Source organism: Plodia interpunctella, chromosome 2 (genome assembly GCF_027563975.2).
Source record: "Plodia interpunctella isolate USDA-ARS_2022_Savannah chromosome 2, ilPloInte3.2, whole genome shotgun sequence".
Taxonomy (NCBI): Eukaryota; Metazoa; Arthropoda; class Insecta; order Lepidoptera; family Pyralidae; genus Plodia; species Plodia interpunctella.
This window is the reverse complement of record NC_071295.1, coordinates 7,697,423-7,710,386: the sequence shown is the minus strand read 5'-3', so window position 1 is coordinate 7,710,386 and position 12,964 is coordinate 7,697,423.

The following is a 12,964-nucleotide window of genomic DNA, read 5'->3' as shown; positions in this document are numbered from 1 at the left end:
ATAAACTTTTATACCTCAAACAAAATAATGTCGATTTTATTTTTTTGTCGGTTTTAGAGTAAAAAATTCACAAGTTGTAACAAAATAGACCGCCTTCAAATGCATTAAGCACTTATTACTACTACTATAGTTTAAAATTATACTACTTATAGTCTCTTAAAATGTAACCTTTTATAAAAAAACAAATTTTCAAAAATGACTTTAAAAAATCACATAGAATAAAGCTCATCATCATCAAAACGAAAGAGCTAGGCTTTTGTCAGTGGAGTACAATCCATTATACTTTTTCCTATATCATTATGCTTTGCATCGCCAACTGGTTACGCTCTTCATAATACACGTAGTAAAACAATTGGCAATAGAAATAAATAAATAGAACGAACTCCGCCGAGATTAAAACTAGCTAGTCTTCGGAAAAAACTAGTGGATTCGACCTGATTTCTGATTCTCAAGCTGAGAGAAAACCTTTGTAGACCGTCAGATGTAATTTGGAGCCGGCGGCATGACAGGGTTTATCGGCTCCAGTGATTTTGTCCTTTGTCTGATACCACTTCGTTGTACAGGCCAATTTCAATTATTCTCATTGAGTTCGAATCAAATCTCAAAAATAGCAAATTCGCAATAAATTATCGAATTCAAAACTACAATCAACCAGCTAATTCACGTGAAGATGAATGAATTGTTTATCAGGCTTCTACTCGTATATTCAAATGTTAAGAATTCGTTTGGAACAAAATATTTAGGCTTTATTTTTCGATAAATTGTTTCTACTTTTAAAATAAACTTATTTTTATGAAGAGAAAGATCTTAAAACAATGTTTGTTTCGTTTTAGAAATACAGATAAATCCAATCACATAACACGGAATAAAGGGTGGTTGTCCTAAGATTGACATCGGCATTATATAGGCCGCATGCGAACTGAAAGGACTGATCGAACAAGATTGACAAGAACGTAAAAATCAGATGAATATTGCTGAAAGGCAACTATTTCAACAAGTTTTGTACAATTTCATGGATAAACTGTGTCATGTTTGTTTGTTATAACTTTCTCTTACAAGCTATATTTACTATACAAATAAAACCAGTTTTGTCAAAATTAATGAGATATTAATTTGCAAAACTAACACTCTTTGCTTATTCCGGATTCCTGACAAAAATACATAAAATATTTACTTAGTGGCTTTGTTTATTTCCTAGTTTTACTTTGAAGCAAATTTCTTTGACTACTTAAAATGGTTTGGCTCCAAAACTCCCTATAGGGTTACCAACACTAGTACATTTATTTTTAAAGATATTAGAAAAAAAAATATTATATAGATATCTTTTTACGAACTTCATGTAATTTCACAACTTTAGACGGCACGGCACACGTATTATCGACCAATTTTATTAATATGTATTTTTCATTAAATAATAATAAATATACATATATGGACAGATCATACAGATTCAATTGGCCTCAAAGTAAGTTCGAAACTTGTGTTTACTAACTCAACTACAGTATATTTATATCATATACAAATATAGATAAACATCCAGAACCCAGGTCAATCTGAACATTTGATTTTTAATCTTGACCTGACCAGGAACGCAGGACCCCCAGTGTAGCAGTCGTTGATGACCGTTAGGCCACGGAGGTCGTCAAAATTATTTATTAAACGACAGTCTTAAAACCTAGGGATTTTAATATTATTTTTATTTTATCATGGGGTAACCCTATTTGTATAGGTATCGATTCTTTCGTGTCCGCGGAGTTTGTGCGGTTTTCTAACTAGCTGAATATTTCACTAGCGCATCGAGAAGTTCCCGTGTAAAGTCCGCGCAATACTCGTAAACTAAAGAAAAGTCCAAATTTGTTAAGCCTTACTTTCCTGCCACCTAAAGTTTTTCTTTTGTAATGAAACCATATATTTAGAGATATGTGATCTTACTTTTGTATTTGATCATTAGTGGCCTTTTTATTCTTTACAAAAAATCGTAGATTCTTTAGACAAATCATAAAAATTCCTAATCATTTTTTTAAGAATTTCACAGCAAGAGATAATCTAAATTATTTTATTTCTGAAATTAATTGAAATGTTAACTTTTTCAACTATATATATTGGTTATATAAAATGTAACACGCACTATATTCCTACCTCATTACTAAATTATATTACACACGATCACACTACTGATACACTATATTTCCAAGGAAATATATTATATAAATTTCCGGACGGCAGGTTGTAAAATCATAGTCGAATCTTCAACACTAAAAGGTTATTTTTACGCTAACCTGGCTTCTCAGCTTCACAACACCGAATGCAACCGGGAAAAATGAAATAGGTTACCCAAGATTGCGAACTTTAATTTAGAAATAATATAAAAGGTATTTTTGCGTACATTTATATGGAAAGAACAATTAAAAGTTACGGAAATTCACTTGTACAAGTTAGGGACGGAGACGGATAATAATAATTGCTCTGAAGGACACTTGAAGCAAAACTCGTTAAATTCTAGTGCTCTCTGGCAACGGAACGGAACGAACGAATCAAATTCAATAATTTCAACCAAAAGGCAAAGTAAAATGAACGTTTTTTTTTCTTATGATTCATGGAGAAATACATTTTAACAGTGTTTTATTCTCAACCAGCTGCTCGTCCCGGCTTCACTCGGGTATAACATAATAAAATATACACCTAAACCTTCCTCAAGAATTACACTATCTATTGGTGATAACCGTACAAAAATCCGTCCAATAGTTTTTGAGTTTATCGCGTACAGGCAAACAGACTAAATAATGTGTAAGGATAAATGGACCGATCTTAATGTTAAATTAACAGAACTTAATATTAACCATGTATGTATGTAATAATGTTTATCCATTAACTTATTATATTTATATTTAATTCTTGATGGGTTTACGCCACGCCCACTTCTTGGGAAGAAATTGGAAAAATACTGAGAGTAAACCCTTCTTTGTTGCTGACCAGAGTGAGTGTAACTTCACAAGAAACGATAGCTAATAATATAAAATGTTCGTGCTAACTCCCATTGAAATATAGTTACGTATTTAAAGTGTGAAAGGTTTTACTACTATAAGTATACTCTTCGTTACTCAGCCCTAACCTGGGCTCTGTATCCCCGCTAGGAGTTGCGATGTGAGAATATTTATTTATTCAGGTCGTGTCTCTGGAAGGTACAGAGGGTTCCCGGTGCCATAAGATTTGATTTATAGGATTTTTATTTCAAAATAGACGTAGTATTTTTACGACAAAACCTTCAATTTTTTATATAATAGATGACATTTGACATTCATATATTTCAGAATTAATATAGTTCAAACAAATAAATAATTATTTATTTGATATTGCACAACTTAAAAAGCTAATATATCATAAGGTATTATCTGCCAAGCCAGGACTAATCAGATAATGGCAAAAAGGTAGCGCTATAAAAATATGCCTACATGTTATATTTTATACTAGCTCCCCATCCCGGCTTCGATCGAATAAAATCATAACAAATTATACACCTCGCATTTCCTCTTGAATTACTCTATTTAAAAAACCCACACCGAAATCCGTTGCGCAATTTTAATGATCTATAGGGATCATACATAGGTATTATTTTTTCTATTGACTTAAAAACTTTTTTGTTTTAATACTTACCTATATCGAATATTAACCTATCAAACACAATAAGTACCTATGAGCAAAAAGAAGAATAGACACTGTCATTATCAAAACCCTTTTAAAAAACCTAAACATCGCTTAATCGCAAGCTCTTGTCTTCTTCTAACGTGTTATTTACCTTCTCTATTTAATTTCTTGCATATAACGCCTCACGTTATCTACAGTGAAGAAAACATAATACCGATAGTAACACCATTGTGTCCGAAGTTACAAACAAAACGAAAACAGTAGGACGTTCTATCTCCACAATTTCCACCTTTTATTTGCTCTAGATGTAACAAAGGGGCTGATATCAGTAAATTTACTACCTTGGTGATTCATTATGAGGACAGGGAAGTCATTAAGCTAGCACTTCAGGAGACAATCTTTGATCTATTACGGTATTATATACATATAGAATGGTCCTTTTTATCGATTTCGAGTTCTCATTATACGCTTTGTCTGTTTTATTACTCGTTTATAAAAGTGAGAGATATATCGTTGTTCTTTGGGGAAAAATAAGGAACGTCCGTAATGAACACTTTTTTTATAATAAACTTTTATCTCGAATATTTTAAAATATTCCTATTGGACATATTTTATAGAAAAAAAAAGGTTAAAACATTTTTTTCTTTTAGGGAAAAAATGTGAGTTACTTTTGAAATTTTCACAGCAGTGTAAATGTGAAAATATGAAAATCGTATAATAGAGCATGAGAGCCAGTGGTCCGCTGGCCTATTTTTCTCCTCCATCTGATGATGGAAATCATATAATGCGTTCCTTATTTTTCCCCAAAGACAACTATGATACGCATATCATCCTTTACGACATGCTCAACGACATCCTTAACGACATGCGACCCATGCTCGCAATTAGTTAGAAATGGCGTGAGTTTAAACGACTCTTGTCTATCGCGCGAGCCATGCTACGTAGCATTTGTTCAGAAGAAGATCTTCTTGACATGAAAGCGCCACAGTCAGATATTTGCAAGTTATCCTTCTGTGTTATCATTATTGTGACGTATGTGAAAGATCCTCAAACAAAACACGCCATCCATCAAGTTGAATAATGCACTTTTAATTACCTCCATTAGGTATACTTTTTCTTTTCATCACATACCTGAAGATAAAGGTAAATGTGACCAAAAATGTGGGGTACATTTTCAAATTACTTAATTGTATTTAAAAATATAGTCATTAAATTATAAATATAGTCATAAAACAGACGGGCTACAATTCTACTAAAACTTTAATTACGAAAGGTTAATTGGGAGAATGTTTGTTACTCAATTACGCAAAATCTACAGAACGAATTTCGATAAAATTTCGTACACGAGTAGAATATATTTTGGAGCAAATGAATGTTTATACGCAGGGCTATTAAGCATATGCTTAATAGCCCTGCGTATAATAAATATATTCTTGCAAGTTATATTTATCAAAATATTTTGATAAATATAACTTGCAAGAATATATTTAACATTTGTCGCTACATTAGCATTTACTCGATCCGCCCCAACTAATGCAAATCTTCCCAGAACTAGGAAAAAGCAGACTACTCAAAGATTAATGATTTAGAGCACCAGACTAATCTAAACTTTACTATTCAAGCAATCGCAACTTTAAATAGGCGCTCCATCTACATAACAAAACTACTTCCCGCATGTATTTATATATTTAAACATATTTTATCTAAATATTAAATTTCCTAACCTAATGTAATAGCTAATAAAGACTTTTGTTCGCTTAGTCAAAAATAGTGTGTACAATACATGTTCAGAAACCTTTTTCAGTTTCCAAGTTTCAGGCTTGATTTATCAGTAAGAAAGTAATTAAATGCTATTTTATTTTTGCGTATTAGATACCGCTAAAATGAAAAAATGGAATGGTAATGTTTAATTGGAAAGAGATTATTTTAAAAAAAACTATTCCAGTCATGAGGGCTTCACATACTTTTTCACGTCTTTTCTTCAAATTACAAAGTAGGTAAATTTGGAACGGCCACTGATGAAAATGAATGGCGAAAGAAACTCATTTGGACAATGTTGGTTCCTATCATACCAATAAGGCTTACCATTATTGTCTTTTACATATTTTTTTTTTCTAATATTATAACAAAGTACATAAAATACATAAGACATATGTAAGAAAACCAGTGAGTATAAAATTTTTGAGGTCGTCGGCAAGTCCGAAATCGACCGATTTCGCCAAAAGTACATGGCCAAAAATTATACAAAAAACTTAATATTAGTACTTAAACACTAAAGAGTATGACAGCATTCTTATTTAACTAGTGCTCATCTAAAGTCTACACATGTGAGTCAAGTCGAACGCAACAAAAATGTTTAAAAAGCAATTTCCAAAGCATAATAAAGCGCCGTCGGACAGAAAAGAGGCAATAAGATTTCCGTTCAAGTTCTAAGTAAAGAAGATATAAAAACCAATTTTCTGTTTATTTTCTATATATCAGTTAGAGTTGTTGCTACCCTAATGGTTACCCTACAGTTTTTTTTAGGATTATGGATGAAAAACGATAGCAATATAGGGTGTTACAGTAATCGGCTGTCTCGCGGCTGTATCCATTCCAATTTCTCAGATTTGAAGCTATTGGTCGTATTGTGATTAGGATTATATAATGTAACTCGTATAATTATATAACTAGTTATCATTTCAGCCCCTAAAATGAAATTCATTTCTTTATTAAAAGAAATTTCCACGGGAGCGAAGCCCCAGGGTGCAGCTAGTTTATAATAAGATATTATATCTCCAAAAGCTCTCTTTAGCAATTCAACGCGGTAATGCAGCTAGCATTATCGGGACCTTTGGGCCGGGTTCGGCGCGGAGTGGTCTCATAGATTAATTAACTTTTTGACGAAACATGTTGCAGATTCCTTCATGTAAACATTTTGACGAAGCTTCTTGCGGATTTTACTGTTGTATATTTTGACGAAGCTTGTGGCGGATTCTTTTCTGTATACGTTTTGACGAAGCATGTAGCAACTAATTATGTAATCATTTATATAAACTTCTCCAAGACAATCTAAAATGTTTGAAAAGAATATCAGCATTTGCTGTCAAAAATATACTTTATTTTTTTATAAATAACGTAGAGGATGTCTATCCTTCTGCTACCAGCCCTGCTAGTTTGCTGATATTTTACAAGAAAATCTGTAGGTATGGTATTATTATAAAGGCTATTTTTGTTCCATATGATAACCCGCGATGTCATAACGACATATTGTAAAGCAACCCTAATATGTTTTCCAGTATGTTGATCTGAAATCAATATATCGACAACGCGATCAAAGAATATCGTATGAAAGGACGATTCCTAGAAAATCGATTATTACTATGTATTAATCGAAATTAACTTTTTCTTTTTTGTCAAATCAAGAATACTTATAAATTTAAATGTTATTGATAAATACTTTTTAGACATTATTCTGGCTAGAACAGGCCCAAACAAGCAAGGCAAAGTTCAAATTGATAAATTTGTGATTTTCCTAAACCACTTGACCCTGATTTAAAAGATTAATATTTAACATTTCTAATTGTCCCAGTGTTATTTTTGGTTACTTTTAGGGAAGGGACTCTTGAGAAATGTCAACCTTCGTCACAAGAAACTCCCGCGAATTTTTAAAAGACCTCCCTGAAATGTTTTGATTCGCCGTCTTGGAAATTAAAAGCTAAGTAATATTTCACTAATTCATGGTTTATTTTTTAAGCTTACATATTTTATGTAATACATAAAGAGGTGTCAGTTAAGTACCTCCAAAAATTATGCCCAAAAGTTGGTTCCAGATTTTTACCGTACATTTTGACAAGCTGTGCTAGAGATATACATAGCTATATCTACCTACTAGATCTTTTCAGCCAGGATGATTTATTATATATCTTAAAGTATAGGTACTTATTTTCTTTTCCTTTGTTTATGTCAAAACAGATAGTTAAAGTGGCATGAACATGGGATGTGACTATGTGAAGCCACCATCGTAAACCACGGATTAACATTTTAAGAAAAGCTTTCAGAGAAAGCCAATACTATTATATAAACATAAACGTGTGCACCATACTGAGCCAGCCAGCTCAGAGGCAGAAACGGACAAGCCGAATACAGGCCGTAGGCAACCTATGGAACGGTGCTTCCATCTATCAAAGCTCGTTTACTGAAATATGCGCCTTAGGGCGTCCTTCGTCTACATGCATCACCTGGCCACCAAAAAACCTTATTTATACCTTATATTATACGTATCGAGACATTTAGCAAAGAGCTTTGGGTTTTGTAATTATAAAAAGAAAGATAGGTCACACCCAACTTTCACCTACGTAGACTGTTTTCAACATAACGCCGACCCGCATCGCATTCGACAGATAAGCTTCACCCAGAGAGTGAGTCCATGAAAAAATCTGATTATGCTATTATTGACAGTATTTTAGATAAGATTTAAGATTTACAGTGCAGTATTTAAGATTTCGAAAGTAGACTTCAATATTATCCTATATAATGTAAAAAATGTTTGATGTGAAGGAATTATAACAAACATACCAAGTGTTACTAATCCCCGAGATTTAAAACATTAAATACTTACTTCAAAAATACTGTTGTATTTTACTAGGTAATTGTATTTTTTCTTGCAAAAACTTAACTTCCCTTCTTAATGTAATTTCCCTTGACTTTATCTCCTAGTGGTGCGAAGTCAAATTAGTGATATTTATTGTGATATTTTTGGCCTAAAATATTCAAAAAACATATATTCAGAGTGCTGAAAGTTGGCAATTCTATATTCGTATTGCATTACTCAGGTAAAAATGCACTGCTAGTTTCTCAAATACATTCGAATCTAGTGTAAAATGCATAGTTCATTTTGGATGTACAATAAATACCGTACCACTATTGTTTCCAACTCAAATTGCTGTTATATGAACCACACCTGCAACCAATTCTGTTCAAGCAGGTACTTCATTGGAACTAAAACCGTGCCGAGTAGCGAAGACAAGCAGTACAAGTTAGACAGTAGTTAGGCAAGTAAGTAGAGTAGTTCTATTATCAGGTGAGACCACTGAACAATAGTGCCATCTGGCGGCAGTTTGTCGGTTGCTTTAAACTTGCTAACTAATTCCAAATGCCGTATCCGAGTTGTGACTTTGAACACAAAATAAAAATGATGTGGAATGGAATGTTTATGCAAAATTAGTGTAAGTCACATTGATGAGGGAGGAGTATTGAAACCACACGGATCTAATTAAAGAAAAAATACGTTAAAACAGTGACCCCTCTGTATCAACCAGCTCAATGGACATAACAGATAAGAATAAACGTCCATGGAAAAACTTCACAACATCACAAAAAATTCATGATCAAGACGAACGATTCAAAGATTTGTAGAAAATAGGCGTCAGAAATATAAAATTATGGAATCATTGTGGAATTTTTACTTTATGTCCAAGCGGAGATTTGTAGCAAAGTTTCTGATTTGACTGAATTATTCCAAAAGATTATCATAATTTATTTATAAACGAAGTTATAATTGTGGAATATTTTGGGTTATCCTGTTATTTTCAATACAATTTCTATTCAAGTCCCTTATATTCAAAATATTAACTTTTTTTATTTTGAACAATAAACAACCTACAGGCTGTAGCTAAATGGGTTTTTTGAAAAGACGATAATAAACCGAATACAAAAGGAAGGAAGGCATTCATTTTTATTTTTGCAAATACTGGGATCACCACTAAACCACTAACGATTCGAAAACAGAAGCAGAGAATATAAATGATGAATCGTTTTTGTCGTGCGCTTACGGTTGTCCATTCACTGGCTCTATGGATATCTAAAGAGGAACACACTTTACATTTGATCAAGCAAGCCATTGAGGAGAAATGTTTAGTTCTGGAAAAGGTTGTCATTTTCTTTCAATCACACTATGAATAACTAAATACTGCATCCTTACATGTATCATAAAAATCAATGATAAATTTCTACCACCATCGGGACACATTATATTATTTGGTGGCTACATTTACATTACTTTCTATACATCTTATATTAAGCTAATAATTATTTGTATTTATGTGATGTGAGAATAGGTATGTGTTAGAATAACATTAAATTTACAGGACGGATTACGATATTTGGTATACTATTTTGGCGGATAAATATTAATTTATGATCACAAAACTATTTCAGTTAATAAAAAAACCCTGTTTCAAACTTAGTATTTTTAATGTAATATTTTATTTTAATTTATTGTAAGAAATAATGTAATCAGCATGTAGATAGATCTACAAACAGATTTAAAAACTCCATTTATCTTGGAATGAAAAACTTCAAAAGTGCACCAGGCACTGAAGATAAGATGTTTATTTCATCTGATCATTCAGAATTCAGAAGCGACGGAACGGAACTCAACAGCACTAGGTTTGCCTTTTCATCTGCTTGATTTAAAAGTTTCCAGAATATTCTTTACCTATATAAAAATTGTCGACCAGTTATTTATGGGTTTTTTAAGGTTTCTACCCGTGCTTCTGAAACCTTTATAAATTCAATCATTTCTGTAAGCGATGAACCAAAATTCCTGAAAATGGTTATTCCATAGATATTTTTATATTACAAATCTGTACTAAGGGGTAAGCGTTCGTGAGTTTGTGAGTTTGTGTGTTTGAGGCGGGTAATCTCCGAAACTACCTAACCAATTTCAAAAATTCTTTCACCATTAGAAATGTGCATAATCCAAGATTGCTATATTTCAAAATTCCCACGGGATCGAAGCCCCGGGCAACATCTAGTCTATTATATAATTGATACCTAAATATCAATAAGAATTTGTGAAGACATAATAAAGAAGATTTTATCACGCACGAATAGATGATTCTTTGTAAATGTAGGCATACAGTTTATTTACCAACAGATTAACAGCGAGCAGGTACTTTCACCAAAACATTTTTTTAATATCTTAGCAGAGTTCATCGCTCGGCAAATTTAATTTTCTCCTAACATTGTAGGAGATGTGGGTAACCGCAACAAATACAGCGTTACTCAGCTCGAATTATGAAGTTGGCAACACATAGATTGATAAAGTTTGTTGCACGCCAGCCACTATGTGAAATTAACAAACTTATGGCCTTCGCCCTTTGCTCGGAACTTCAGACCGCGCTGGATTGCATATAAATTGTGCTATATCCATAAAGTCCACTTATGCATCTTTCGAGATACTGTCTTAACATTATTACTCTTTAGTTGTTATCCAAAAATAAACGTACTTTCTGTAAACCATCCTATTAATATATAATCAATGAAATAATGTGAGGACGATGTCAATACAAATCAGTAGTAGTTTTGGAAACTGGCCCTGGTAAAAGGGACAAACAAATGCTGGCTTGAAGTGGTCAAGGATGATATGCGTGCCAATGGTCTGACAACTAGGTATGCCAACGGCCGTGCAAAGTGTTAAGAAAAAAACCGAGAAATCGCTCAGATGAGAGAGAGGGAGAGAGAGTAGTATTGAAAACCTACGATCTGAATTTATTAATTACAAAAAACAATTTAAACACATTATTTTATGATATTGATCAGAAGAAGTCAGAAGGATATGTAAACGCATTTTCTAGAGCAATAGGAAAACACAATAGAATATAAATATAACAGGAGTGATGTTCCCAACGAAACAAGAAATACCTACACGAAACTCATAATCCAAAACCGCGACAATGTAAACCCGCTCCTTCCCGTCAAGCCAAACATGGAATTGTTCACGTTAGTATATTAAGAAACTCATAAATTTGTTACACGAAGTAATTTTACGGTAACTCAGCTATAGAAATACTGGGATCACCGTAAACCGGGAAATCAGATTAAGTGATTAAGGAAAGTTAAAGCAAAGAAATTGGAGTTTAATTTAAGGTAGAATTACTGGGAATAGCCAAGAAATATTCCAATTGTGAAGTTAGTTTGAGGGAAAGCAAGAGGATGTGCGAGCCAAGTGGGCGAGGAGTTCGCGGAGTGTTTGCTCAAACGAAGTTAGTTGCCGAAAGCGATGTAGTAGTTCAACTGCTTCGGCGCCGCGTCTTGCATTTATTCCGACTATTGGATCTGAACCGAATCATTCCTATTTCCGGAGATTGCATTGCATTTACTCTGAACATGTCTTGTTCTGTTTAGAAAGTTAATCGACCGAGTATCCGACGTTGTTGAACATTAGAATACATTTCAAGAGAATATTTAGAAGAAGTTGTTCAGTAGCGTTGCGATTATTATTTATTTTTTGTGCGAATTTCGTATTATAGCATTCAATTAACTTTTTTCTATAATCTAGCCGTCAATACGGTACGTCACAAAAAAACGATTAACATTAAATTCTCATAAACGAGTGCGAACTTGAAAAAATGACGGGGGATTAAAAAAATATATAACAATGAAATCTAATACTAAAATTATTGTATTATATAGGTAGATCTATAACATTTTTATATTTTATATCCAGACAGAAATAAGTTTTAAATACTCGCATTTCAAAAGATTTTCATAAGCAAGCCACATAAAATAAATGCGACTTTCAGAAACCAAGTATTAAATTTCTTTGCAGTGCTAGATTCATCAGGCGCTTCATTGCAGCACGGCAACAAAAGAATGCTATCATTATTCCAAGAAGATTTAGGTGAGTCACGTGTATTTTCCTTGGTCACGATAATGTTTTCATACAGTTATGGTTTTCATAAAGTAGGTTTTGTTAATGAGCCTTTGAGTTTAATATAAATATTCATTTAATTCAAAACAATACAACATTGTGTGGAAGTTCATATAACTATAATATATTTAGATACAGATGATAGATTGCAAAATATAATTGCATACATCAATAATAATAATAAAATAAACAGTTTCTTCCCACCAGTGAACCGATATCAGTACGAGTACATACTTACATATATCATTATCAAACATACATACGTACGTAATTCACTCATTAATATCGGCATTGATGTGGCCAAAGAATAACAAAAAAGGACCAATTTTAACTTTTTTACAAGGATACATAAATTGACGATCAATAACACTGATTCACTGGAAACAGAAACAAGAGTGAGATTTTTCATTACAATCAGAATAGGAATTATCGCCGACGAATTTTCTATTTCGTTGTCATTTGAAGCGAGTTTCCCAATGTTTTTACCTCGTCCTTTTTTGAAGCTTATGTAATTGAATAACACGGCAATTGATTGCAATCAATTACTTCAAGCGACACCACTTTTTCAATCAATGTCAAAATCAAACATTCATGAGTACGATTTGCGTAAGCACGTACAGTCCG